The sequence below is a fragment of the Amblyomma maculatum genome, chromosome 4 (assembly GCF_055883805.1).
Source record: "Amblyomma maculatum isolate TAMU_Amacu chromosome 4, ASM5588380v1, whole genome shotgun sequence".
Taxonomy (NCBI): Eukaryota; Metazoa; Arthropoda; class Arachnida; order Ixodida; family Ixodidae; genus Amblyomma; species Amblyomma maculatum.
The window spans coordinates 11,744,185-11,758,089 of NC_139347.1; positions in this window are offsets into that span (position 1 = coordinate 11,744,185).

Here is a 13,905-nt window from a genome sequence, read left to right on the forward strand (position 1 = left end):
GTGAGCACGATAATAAGAAGTCAATTCGTTTATACCTTGATGCATACAAAGAGCTTCTGCCAAAATAAAGTTGAGTTCTTGTTCTACAGAGAACAATTACTCAAGGTATTGCGTGTAATAAATAGTTGATTCTTGTCTCATTAATATTATTCACGAACAGATTATACACGCTTGCGTATAATATTATGATTCCGCTTCTTTCTCCATTTCCGCGCAAGAAGGCAGCCCCTGCTATACAAAAACGACGCTTCCTGTGCACTTCTGTGAACTCTACAATTTCGCCCTCTGCTCCCGGTAGCTTCCAGCGCACAAGAAAACACGCGTCTGCTAGCTACCGCCACCTGAACGATCAGCGCCGAACTAACTGACCAGAGCTTGTGGCATCCGAGCAAAGAGGACGCTTCGAGTACAGAAAAATAGGCATTCGTTTTTCGGTAGGGAAATAGGTGCTAAATCATCTGAAGTCTTGAGTACAAAAGGAAAGAGTAGTAGCCTCTTCACGGAACACTGAGCTGGACTGCATCCAGTTATTGTTACCAGCAAAAGTTGATTCCGGGGCTCATCTTGGATATTGTGCCGCTTCAAAACATGCATTGCGAGAATAAATTATATTTTAGATTTTGATTTCGCCCTCGGATCAAACATCAAAATCGTGACTGACTTCAATGACGAGAATGTGGCTACGGAACCACTATTTACAAGCGATCAGCAACAAACCCCAGCCTTTGAGCGGCGCACTGAAAAATCGGCGTCGTCGGAAAGTATTCACTTGTGAAGCCGGCCGGAGATATATGGATATGCGTTTGGGCCTCTTTTAGTTTTCTCGCGTATAATGGCTCCGTTTAAAGGAAAAAACAGAACATTATACCCTTTGTAATCAGACAGCCGTTCCCTATCTACACAGTAAACTTCACGTTGTCCGAAACTCCCGTTAAAAAGCAGGCGCCCATCCTGCGCTCGTGCACTGATTCCATGTATATGCAATGTTCTGACTTGGCAAATTAAATTTTCTGTAGCGTGGCACAGATTTAGGCCCGCATTTACGAAGCCGGCACCTGACTAGCGAGAGCTCGTGTGCCCGCTACAGGAAGCAAGAGAAAAGCCACTCAAACCTAGCTACACTTGACCGGTCCATTATTCGCAGTTTCGCGCTTGTGAACCGAAGGTCTCCCGACTTTGCCCGCAAGCCATAGCGGCCAACAAGAAAAGCATTAAATCAAAATTTGTAGAGCATGCCTTCTCCTGTGGCGACGGGCTTCTCAGCGGAATGCAAGAGAGCTTTAATATTGTCCATCTTACACGTGAGTAGGCGCCATGTTTTACAGGAAGTAACAGAAGCGGCGCGCCTTTATAAATACCAATGCGTAGCCAGGCGATCATTCCGTTCCACAGATATACAAAAGAAGACATCCCGCGTGACTCTCGGCAATCAACACGTGACGTCCAGCAGATAGCTATAGCGAGACAGCGTCATTTAGTCTTCCAAACAGGAGCTTAGTTATCCTCCTCTCGTCGCAGTGTTGAAGTGCAAGTGGAAAGTGTGCACACCGTTTGCGTATCAGCACACCGTTGATGACAGACCGCATTCTATCGCATAACCCCTGTTAAGCACATATTTGAATTAGTTGCATTGTTTTCACAGCACACTGCATATCTTCTCATGTGTGATTCGTATTGCTTCTGCATCCTCTTTCTGCGGCGATCCTTGAGTTCAGCAAACCTTTTACTCAATTCATTCTCTTCTTTGCGACCCGCTGAAAGCTGGTCTTGAAATAGCCACTCGGTACTTCTACTAACAAACATTTACAGCTTTTCATTTACCCTCGAAGCTATTCACAATAAAATGCTTTGAGACTCAAAATATTACCCTTCTGAGCATGCCTGTATTAGGAGCTTCTAACAGATTATTTCGAACATTGTAATAAATTGTTTGGTATGAAAAAACAACGATCCTTTCGACAAGCTCTATATACTTGCATATGTTGGTCGATGCATTCTATTTGTCCCTGTGCGTTGTACGGGCAAAAGAAAAAGAGTTGGAATGTTCGCTCGCTCGACCGTTGAAAGTTTAGCGCAGCCAAGGTGATGGGTGCAGGCTCAGTACACCTGTTAATAAAGCTGCGGCAGTAATATTTTCATGACAGAACGGAAATCATACCGCTGTTGTACCCATAATTCCACTATAGCTGCAGTCTTCATCTGAGATTTATTTTACCGATATTAAAGCCGAGTGCTGTCGATGATTGCTGTATTAAGGATGACGTGTATGGTCCCCGACTCTCAAAAGTTAGGCCTATCCTCGATTGTAGTCGACAGGAAACATCGCTTTTAAGACAAAGGCTCCTAAACGAACGGTGGAAGCTGGGACATCCGTTGGGGCGCCGCGTTTGTCTTTGAACCTGCCTTAACGTAAAAATTTTAGTGCAAATGCACGATTTCACGAGGTCAACCGCGGGCTTTCAGGATGTTCGCCACAGATGCTGCACTTTTCCGTTCCTGTAAAGAAATTATTATTGCATTATTCAAGTGCCCCCACTCATTGTGCGTGACAGATACTGAGCCTAAATTTCTTTTCCTGTACACCGATAACAAATAAGCATTCTGAGGTAACAGCGAACAATGTGGACGGATGCACAAGGCGAGAAGACGGCACAACGAGCACTCCACGTCCACGTTTTGCGCGGTTACCTCAGGATGGAAAGCCAATAGTCCCAAGCTGCTATACTGGCTAGCTAGATTTATAATATTAGTAGGGTATGTAAAAATGACAATTAGTGATGGTGGTAATTAATAGCAAATACTAACAAAATAATAATTTCATGTTAATTGTTATGGTAAAATAATAGAATACAAACCCAAAATAACAAGAATTAAACATCCTTCTGTGCGCCATCGTTGACTTCATAGCTGCACCACGCAATTGCTACGGCACGTCAGACCATGCCAGGATGGCGAGAGAGCCGGGTCCTTCTATGGGATGGATGGACTATAGGAGCGTCCCCTTTGAAACGGGGTGGTAGCAGTAGCTATCATGCTCATTTTTCTCCATATATCTTAATTATTCATTTAGAATGGCTAACTAAACCATCATTCTGTTTATTAAATTTTGCTCCTACATTACTAACATTATGTCACTTCTCTGCTTTTAGGCCACCAATCTTCCAGCCGTTTTTTGCTAGTTTCCACAGCCGGTTTATTCACCCGGCCACTGTTATCTCTAAACCCCAGAGCTTCAGGAACAGTGATTGCGCCTGCATCAACTTCCGGATGGATACCATTGCATTCGAGTATAATATGGTCAATTGTTTCACTGGAGTTTCCACATACAGCACATGCGTCATCTCCATTGTTCTTTTTGTAGCTGCGTGTTCTAAGGCACCCTAATCTAGCTTCAAAAAGTAGGGCACTGCCTCTTGAGTTATCAAAGAAATCTTCCTTTCTGATCTGCATTTTCCACTTTCGGTATAACTCCACACTCTGTTTTTTTTTCCATCGAATTTATCCAATTTTTACCTTCTGTGTTTTTCACCTGTTGCTTAATGCTCTTTATTTCTCCGTCCTTGTTCTATGTCTCGGCCAAAGAAGCGCGCATTGTCCGACTGGTGAGTTGGAATGGGAAAAAGGATGCCGTTACTAATAAGAATACGTTATTAATGTGGGTACATCCTAGAGTGTAACCAAACAGAAACGTAGACGAAAAAAAGACAAATACCTACCAAGAGCTGAACTGAATTAAATAGTGTTTTCGCGCGCCTAACTCGGTGTAACCTTAGTTGAAACCCTGCTAATACTTTGCCTGGCTGTTGAGTAGGAACATATGCGCCGAACCCTTTTTACAGTCATAGCTTTTGAGGAGTCGAACAGGTCCACAAAAAAGGACTTAGTTTCACTGCATTGTTTGCAAGGCTATAATCATTTCTAATCTGCATTCTAGCTAAATTTGAGATGCGTTTTAGCTGCATCCAGTTGGACTACTGTCGATCCCTGATTTGAGTGGGGGATATTGAAAAATAATTCAGTTAGATGCAAGCAACTAACGCTGCCTTTTCTTCGGCATTGTAAGGCTTAATATTGTTACGGACGACAAGGAAGAAGCGGGCAGTGGCGCGGGCAGGAGCGCTCGCACTAGGCCCGCGAACATTCATTAAACGTCATCTACCATCGCCATCGGTCATGTTCTGTCTCCTGTCTTCATCGGCTTGCCGTATCGTAACATTTGGTTGGAGGTGCTGGTACTTCATCATCACCCCCCCATCCTGGTCCGGAGCATCAGCGCCCTGCGACTTCTTGCACCATCGGCGAAAGGTTAGGAGGCACTGCATGGCTGTTCCCCAGCCTGCCGGACCCAGCAAGACCTTGCCGTTCCTCCACCCCGTTCCCCCCGCCCCGACCACAAGACACGACGGAGGAGAGACTGACGCGAGACGCCACACAAGACCACAAGACACAAGGAGAGACCCGAATGACCTAATGTGACCCCACTGACCTTATGTGCCGACCAAGGACCCTACGACCCAAGACACCGCTACACTTCAAGACCTTCTCCCCTGCCTATGCCATGCGGTGCGTGCCTTGGCCTTCGCCATCGAGTCGTGGGAACGTGTGGCCCGAGAGTATCCTGGACCAAGGTTCATCGGGAATCACCATACAGGCAAGCCGTTCTATTCTTCCTTCTTCCTCTTCTTCTTCAAGCATCCAGACACGCCCATCAACATGCCATCAAGTCATCAACATCGCTAAACTTCCGCGTCCACGATCGGGACGATCGCTCGGTGGCCCCGGGTCATGTTACGGACGACAAGGAAGAAGTGGGCAGTGGCGCGGGCAGGAGCGCTCGCGCTAGGCCCGCGAACATTCATTAAACGTCATCTACCATCTCCATCGGTCATGTTCTGTCTCCTGTCTTCATCGGCTTGCCGTATCGTAACAATATAAACCTGAAAACCAACCGATGTGGGCAAAAAGGCACAAAATTAATGGTTTCAATGAAACAATCTACAAAACATTCGTAAAAAAATACAAAATTAGGATTGTGTCAGATGTCAGAATGACACCTGCATGCATGCAGGTCGTGATTATAAAGCTTGAATTTCTCTTGATTAGTCACTGTTCTGCTAAAACGGAGACTCTATGACCTAAATTCTAATTATTATTGCAATTTTCTTAGACAGACCTTTTAAAAGCAGTTTCTGGTTGCTGTGACCCTTTGGTTTGGAATGTAATGTCTCTGCTTTTGAACTTGTCTGAATGGTTCCAATCAGCACGCTGCACCAAACACACGAACGCCGTAATTCCAAACATCTGATTGGTCTGAAAGTCCTTATTGTTGGTGGTGTAGTAAATCTTGCCAAAGCTTCAGGCGCAGTATCTGTTACACTTTTTCTGTGAACACCAGTAACCGCGCAGTCAGGAAAGGGAGGAAGGTGGAAGTAAAAGCTGAAACAAAGAAAGAAGTGCGGTATTGGAGGGCTACGTGTAGTAATTTCGACCACCTGGGGATCTTTAACGTTCACTATCATAGCACAACACACGGCCGCCTCTTCGTTTCGCTTCCATTGCAACGCAGCCGCCGGCGGTCGGGATCAAACCCGGTACTCCGGAAAAGTAGTTAGGCACGTTAACCACTGCGCCACCGTGGCGGTGCTTAAAGGCGCCGTTCAGGTTCCAAGAAAGAAATGTGACAGATGCTGCGCCTTTGTTTTCTTACAAAGCAATGCACTTTTTTGATAAAACAGAATATTAAACATTTCGTGGAATTAAAAGGCGGAGTTAAAGGCACCTCAACTTGAGCACTTCTTAATTCAAAGCATCAAACCATCAAACGATATACACTAGGGCTAAATCATGCAAAATCATGCTCAACAATGATTTCGATCACATAACTAAGTTCAAGTCGTGCTTTATTTGCCACATTTTTTATCGTATGTAATTTTGAGTGCATCCCGTCCGAATACAGTTAGAAGAAAATAGATATTCCGGAGTTAGTTTATAAAGCTCTCAGTACCGCGCACGCGTCATCCTTTGTTTTTCTCGGCATTCGAAATTTATGTACACAACAATTTTCAACTGTTGGTAAGAATTGTTTCGCCGTTTACGAACTGAAACCAACAACTTCACACATTGTACTGTAAGGCGCACATGTATTGTGTTAATGAGAGACGAGGCCCTTGTCAACAAGGAAACTGGTGGCAATGTAGACAAATTATATTGCATCAGTGAGATGGTGGCAGGCATGGTAATTTACCTTAATTTACGGTACAAGTTAAATACAAGCCTACGCACCGACGTGTACTCATGATGATCACGCAGTAGAATACTTCTATAAGAATTGTTCGGTTTGTTAGTTTGTGGCGTCTACCGTCCCACAGCGACACAGGCTATGAGAGACGCCGTAGTGGAGGACTCCGGAAATTTCAACCACCTGGGGTTCTTTAATGTTCACTGACATCGCACAGCACACGAACGCCACTACGTTTCGCCTCCAACGAAACGCAGCTGCCGAGGCCGGGATTCGATCCCGCTCATTTGGGCACAGTAGTCGAGCACCGTAACCTCTGCGCCACCCCGGCGGGGATCTATATAAAATTGGCCGTGGGAAAATTAAGGAGGCAGTATACTGTACTAATGAGTGACTTCATTGCAAAGGCAGAGAAAAAACAGGTTGAAGTCCAGACAGTGGATGGCTATAGCATAGGTTCTAGGAATAGCAGAGGGGAGTTACAGGTTTGCCGAACGCGATAACATAAGAATGATGAACAGCTTCTTTTGCAAACGGAAGAACGGGAAATCGAAATGAAAAAAGCCTCAAAATGGAAACTAAAAATGAAATCGGCTTTGTAACTTGTTGTAGCCCCGATATTACGCAGGATGTGGAGGTGACCGGAAATGGGATGTGCAGTGACCACAGAATATTAAGATCTCGAATTGGTCCAGATTTGAAGAGAGAAGAAAATATATTAGGAATAAAGAAAATCATAAACGAATTAGCGGGGAGGGGGGGGGGGGGGGGGGGCAGGAGAATTCAAGATTCCGTTACAGAATGGATATACAGCTTTAACCTTGGATGGAGATGAACTGTAAAGAATGGTTGATGACTTAGACAAGAAAAGCAGTAAGGTAGGCCTGAAACTGAACATGCAGAAGACTAAGGTAATGTTGAGCAGTCTGGGGAAGGAAGAGCAGTTTACAATAGGTCACGAAGCACTGGAAGTGGTAGGCGTATATGTCTACTTAAGACCGGTAGTAACCGCAGATCCGGACCATGAAAGGGAAATAACAAAGAAAATAAGATTGGGATGGAGCGCATGTGGCAAGAACTTGCAGATTATGACTAGCTCACCGGTATCGCTCAAGAAGAAAGCATACAGCAGTTCATCTTACGTGTACTCACCTATGGGGCTGAAACGTGGAGGCTAACGAAAAGGTTTCTACTTAAGTTGAGGACAAGACAGTGGGCTATGGAACGAAAAATGGTAGGTGTAACGTTAAGAGATAGGAAGCATGCAGAGTGGGTCAGAGAAATAACTCGAGTTAATGACCTTCTAGTACAAATCAAGAGGAAAAAAATGTGCATCTGTAGGCCATGTAATGCGAAGAGTGGATGGCCGATGGCCGCCTAGGGTAACAAATTTGATTCCAGGGGAAGGAAAGCGCAGGAGGGGGCGGCAGAAAGGTGGGCTGATGAGGTTAAGAAGTTTGCGAGGGTCAAGTGCAGGAAGTTAGCACACAACCGGGTTAATGAGTGGAATATGGGGAGAGGTCTTCTCTCTGCAGTGGGTAGAGTCAGGCTGATGATGGTGATGATGTCACACATATTGAGAAAAAAGCATGTTATTATATGTATCTGGCATTTACGTCAGGTAGAATTATGTGCATTCATGTGTGGAACGTACGTATACGCATCCAGCAGGACGAGGTTGGTGAGTAATATCCTTTCATTTATCGGACCTCGTCAATGGCTATACCTGACACTCAAATATGGCGTCATGTGTACTGGTCAAAAGCGCAATTTACGGATATATAATAAATACGCACCCTTGATGGCCTCAAAGGGAACATTCTTGTGTGAAAGACAAAATCACGTGGCATAGTTCTCCTTATCTGCTCTATACACACAGTTTCAAGAATTATATGTAATCTTAAACTTTCCAGGTTATGCACATTTACTGTATTGCCCTGAAGTATCCCGAAAAGTGTCGCAGACTTTTGTAGCATTGAGGCATTCCCGGACTGTGTAGAATGACCTTGCTTATGCGTTCGGTTAATTTATTCACTCTCAAGGGATTATACATAACATCCAGGGCGCAGAACAGGAATGCAATGAAAATATGAAACGAAACACCTTAAACTTCACTTCCTTCTGAGTTATGAACTGCATTTTCGTTAGCGAAAACTTGAGATGCCAGCAATGGCACTGCAGATCTCATTGCAAAAAAAGAGAACATTAAGTGATAGTCGCCAATTACGAGCGATTTTTTTAATAAAGCTTGCTGCCGCTTTCTAAACGGTATGCTCATTTAGTCGGCCGCGTTATTATTATTTTTTCTTATGCATGCGAATTGGCTCGTTATTGAAGCCATTTAGCATATGGGCCTACATGCACTTATGATGTATTCAGTGTAGTAAGGAACTATAAGAAAAGAATTGATTTCCTCTCAAATCCAGGCGGTCCTTACTTTCTGAACAAAGCATGTAATTAGGTCGCAATTTAAGACTCACGCTCAAGATTGACTGGAAAGGGTGGCTGCGTAGGGCAACCATCGGATTGGGGCAACGCTAGGGTGACAGAAGGGAAGGTGGGAAGCACAGGCGCGGCTTTGGAGAATTCCAATAGATCGATGGACACTCCACATCTCTCCTTGCCACCTCTCCCAGCTCGCCCAGCTCGCCTCGCGATTGCGTGCCGCCATTCTTCAGGTTCGGCTCGATCCAACTTTTGTTTTGTTCCCCGTACGTGCCTTGCATTATATTATCGTTTCGTGAACCCTGCGACTTGTATCACAACGAATTCGGTGTACTTCTACTCCACCTCTTATTTAGAGGCCTGCGAGACTGAACATAAGCATCGACCGGGGGTAAGATGTCTGTTTTCGCAGCTTTTTAACCTGCTCGTCTCGTATTTGGCTGCTCCATTGCTATTTTTCACAATACTTGAATGGAAATATTATTATTTCGTTTCCTCTTTCTGGTAATGCCGTTTCGTGGCTTTTGTTTCTGTCTTGCATAAGAAATGGTTCCTTTCACAGCTCTTATCGTGATTGGTTGACGTTCTGAAGTTTCCTTGTATTGCCATTATGTGTAAATGTGCGAGCGTGTTTTTTTATCCTTTTAACTAAATTGAAATTGCCAGGAAGACGGGGAGACTCGGAGAAAACCGCGTTTTTAACGCCTGATGGCCTCTATAAGTTTAAGGTAATGCCATTCAGCCTGTGTACAGCACCTGCAAGATTTCAACGAGCCATGGGCACTGTGCTCGCCGGACGGAAGTGGCAGACTTGTCTTTTGCATCCGGATGAAATTCGTAGCTTTTTAAGCACCTTTTTCGCCCTTCTTGAGCGCCTCCAAATGGTCCCTCTAGTGAAAAATACCGTATCATTACAAACTGTTTTTTACCGGTCCTGTAAGGAGCTAATATTTCACAGACCATTTTCGGTATGCATTTCAAACCGGACATAACGGTCTGGTTAAATCTGAAACCAGGTGCACCAGTGCGGTCAGAATACATAATTTCTGATTTAACTGATACCGGACGAACCCGTGATTTATGGAACTGATACCGGGCAGAGTATTTTAGTTTCTCAACTCAATCCTGACCGTCAATCAATGAAGCTCGACCAGAATGACCATGCCGGAGGGCGCCAGCGTGTTAAAGAAGCCCAAACCACATATATTGTACGATACAACTTTTCTTTATATGCGGAGTACGCGTTGTTTCCCGAATACCTCGAAGATATATGAAGCCATCGACGTGTGTGCCAGCAGGTACATACATACGCACATCCCATCGCTTTTGCGCGTGCTACAGTCGCTGCAGCTCGTCCGATCTTGCGGTGTATCTTCATATTTGCGACTGATGATCTGCTACCTTCAAAGCGAAATTGCGAGGAAGAACAAAGCGTTTCGTTAGTGACGACAAAAGACATGATTAAACACGCAGGGACAAAACAGAAGAGGCTCACACACACACACACACACACACACACACACACACACACACACACACACACACACACACACACACACACACACACACACACACACACACACACACACACACACACACACACACACACACACACACACACACACACACACACACACACACACACACACACACACACACACACACACACACACACACACACACACACACACACACACACACACACACACACACACACACACACACGCACGCACACGCACACGCACACGCACACGCACACGCACACGCACACGCACACGCACACGCACACGCACACGCACACGCACACGCACACGCACACGCACACACACACACATGCACACACACGCACACGCGCGCACACGCGCACGCGCACACACACACACACATGCACACACATGCACACACACGCACACGCGCACGAACACGCACACGCACACACACACACAAGGACGATGCTGCACAGGCAGCAGGAAAGCGCTGCACGGCGAAAACAACAGCGAGATATTCTTGCTCGGTGATGGTGTAGTTGCGCTCAGTCTTGCTGAGAGTCCTACTGGCGTAAGCAATCAAATACTCACATCACGGTCGTCATAGAACTGAACGAGGGCAGCACCGAGGCCTCTGCTACTTGCGTTCGTATGTACATCAGTTGGAGCAGAAGGGTAGAAGGGCCGTAAGATAGGACGTGATGTTAGGAGGAACTTCAGTTGTTGGAAAGATGAGTCACATTTAGATGTCCACTCGAATGAAGCTTCTTCATGTAGCAGGCACGTGAGCGGGTAGGCGACATCTGCAAAACAAAGGATGAAGCGTCGGAAAGGTGAGCAAAGGCCAAGAAAACTGCGGAGCTCCTTCACATTCCGAGGTTGCCGAAACATGGCAACGGCTACGGTCTTCTGAGGATCAGGCCGGACGCCGTCACTTTTGACCAGGTGACCAAGCACCAACGCCTGTCGCTGACCAAAACGGCACTTCTTTGAATTGAGAGCAAGTCGAGCTTGGCGCAAGCAGTCCAGCACGAGGACTAGGCGGTCGCTGTGCTCTTTCAATGTCCGGCCAAAGATGAATATGTCGTCCAGATAGCACATACAGACCTCCCATTCCTGACCGCGTAGTATAGAATCCATGAATCTTTCAAATGGTGCTGGCGCATTGCACAAGCCGAAAGGCATAACATTAAATTTAAACAGTCCATCGGGAGTGATGAAGGCCGTCTTCTCCTTGTCTGCTGGGTGCATTGGGATTTGCCAGTATCCTCACCGCAGGTCGACAGATGAAAAGTATGATTCAGAATACAAGCAGTCAATGGCGTCATTAATGCGGGAAAGCGGGTATGGACATCCTTTTTAGTGACTGTATTCAAGCGGCGGTAATCTACACAAACTCAGGCTGCGATTGCAGATTTTAGGCAGGTTCACACGGAAAAGATGGGCGGTAGGACACTGGTGACGTGTGCCGGCAGCAGGAATCGAGCCGGAGTTCCTCTTCACGAATTATCTGCCGGATAGTTGAAGTAAGGTCAGGAGGAGCATGCTCGTCAACGCTGGCGACGTTTGTCACATTGGCAAGCCTTCCAAACTTAGGAGTTACACGACGGGTCTTTAGTGCTTCGAGTGTGCGGATATGATGGAGGACAGCGAAGACTGTCGAGATATCATTTTTGGCGTTGAGGAAGTTGTAGATATCAGCCGCGATGCCCTTCAAAAGATAGCCAACTTTGTCATCCTCGGTCATGCGAAAATCGATGGTCCTGCAAAATTTGATGACCGCTTCGGTATAGGTAGCGCATGTCTCGCCAGGTAGTTGGGCACGATGGGCGAGTGTCTGCTCGGTCTGATTCTTGCGCGCTGACGAATCGCCGAAACACTGTTTAAGTTCGGTGACAAAGCACTCTCATGTCGTCAGCGTGTTCACATGGTTTTCAAACCAGACAAGGGCGGTGTCGGTGAGGAAGAAAACGACGTTGTCGAGCTGAGTAGCGAATTCCCATCGGTTGTAACGTCTTAGCCGTTGATAGTGGCGAAGCCAGTCGTCAACGTCCTCTCCCGCTGCGCCAGCGAAAGGACAAGGCTCTCGGCAGGGTTGGTAAAGGCCGGAACCCGCCTGATTTAAAGTGGCAAGAAGCACTTGGCTAGGCTTAGTCGGTGGCGCCATTGTAAAGAACAGAGGCGGGAGTCCAGCAAGGAAGCGGCTACGACGAGGCTCCAAGGATGCGTCGATGGCCAAATGACGTGGGATCGAAACCGCACTCTCCACCAAAAATGTAACACTCCTGTCTCTATGTAACACAACCTTTCTGAGCCCAAGAAATGGTGCACACGAAACAGGCGGCAGATCCGCTCCTACTCCCTTCTTCTTCGTCCAACTACCCCCGAGTTCCTCAACTTCATTATTCATGTGGACCGTAAGAATATATTTACTTACAAAAATCTGGAATACCTATAGGAACTTGAATCGCTCCTATCCTAAGTGATATCTTCCTCGCGTCAGTAGACAGGGTGCTGGCTCCACTTCTTGCCGACTTCCCTGTGATGAAGGGGTTCAATACGTACATGACTACTTGCTTTTCATAAGCAATATCAGCCACTGCTTTTACTCAACCGTTCAGGAAATGCTGAAGTTTTTTAGTTCTGCAGCTTCCCCTTTAACCTCCCTTTAACCTTGACACATGAGTTCCAGAGGATCAGTGCATCCGTTTTCTTGATATGAAGCTTCACTTCGTTATCCGACACACTTGTTGGTCATATGAACTCCAGAATAATAAACCTGTGTTTCTTTATCCTTCAGTTCACTCGAAATTATTGAAGCGTGCCATAGCCAGTACGTGTTTTTCAAATGTCCTCAGGAATTCTTGCCCACACAGCGTGCAATCCAGCTTTGAAATAGAGCGAGATAGGTGAACAGAAGCAGGGAACTCTTCACATCTTCTTACTTCAGTTGCTAAAGCAATTTAGAAACAGACAAAAATCATATGTCGAAACAGTGAGGCTAAGCAGTCAAACTTTATTCAAAGGATAAAGAAAAAAAGGTTGCCGTTATTCCGTATTGCCACACTTTCTCACATAATCTCCAGAAGATCGTGTGCCGCGCAGAAGAAAAATTGGTCTTTCCCGCTACAGAGAGCTATTCAAGATTTGCAATCGCGTGAAACCTCGACAAGAAAAATCAGCTATCGGTAATAAGTCATAGAAACCGTTGTTTTCTATGTATAAAAAAACTGCTTTATTCCATTCCTTTGTTCTGTGGCAAAATGTAAATTGGGCAAACGGGCAGGTGTCTAAATGACCGGTTGCGTGAACAGACGAATGTTGCAAAAAACGGTGTCAAAAGCCACTTAGCGGCTGATTGCAGAAAATGTTCTCATTGCCATCCGGAATTCGATGAATGGAAAGTCATCAGTCATCATACAGACGAGCTCGCATGCAGAAGTGATTGAGACTTTTAACAACCTATCTGTAAAAGGCTCATGTGTCAGCGCACCATTCGTAGTTTTATTCGATAAAGAAATTAGGTTTCTTTTTGCTAGCAGGTAAAGCGTTATTGACGATAAGCTTCATTGAAAATCTTTCCCTTTTCTTTTTTCGCTTGTTCTTTCTGGTTCATGCTAGCTCGCCTAGAAAAAATTGGTCGTCTGCGCTCGACCCATCAGTTATAAGTCAGCGTCTGTGCGTGTTTTGTTTGCCACCTTCCTGTCTGCGACCGTTGTGTTGTATCATCAACTA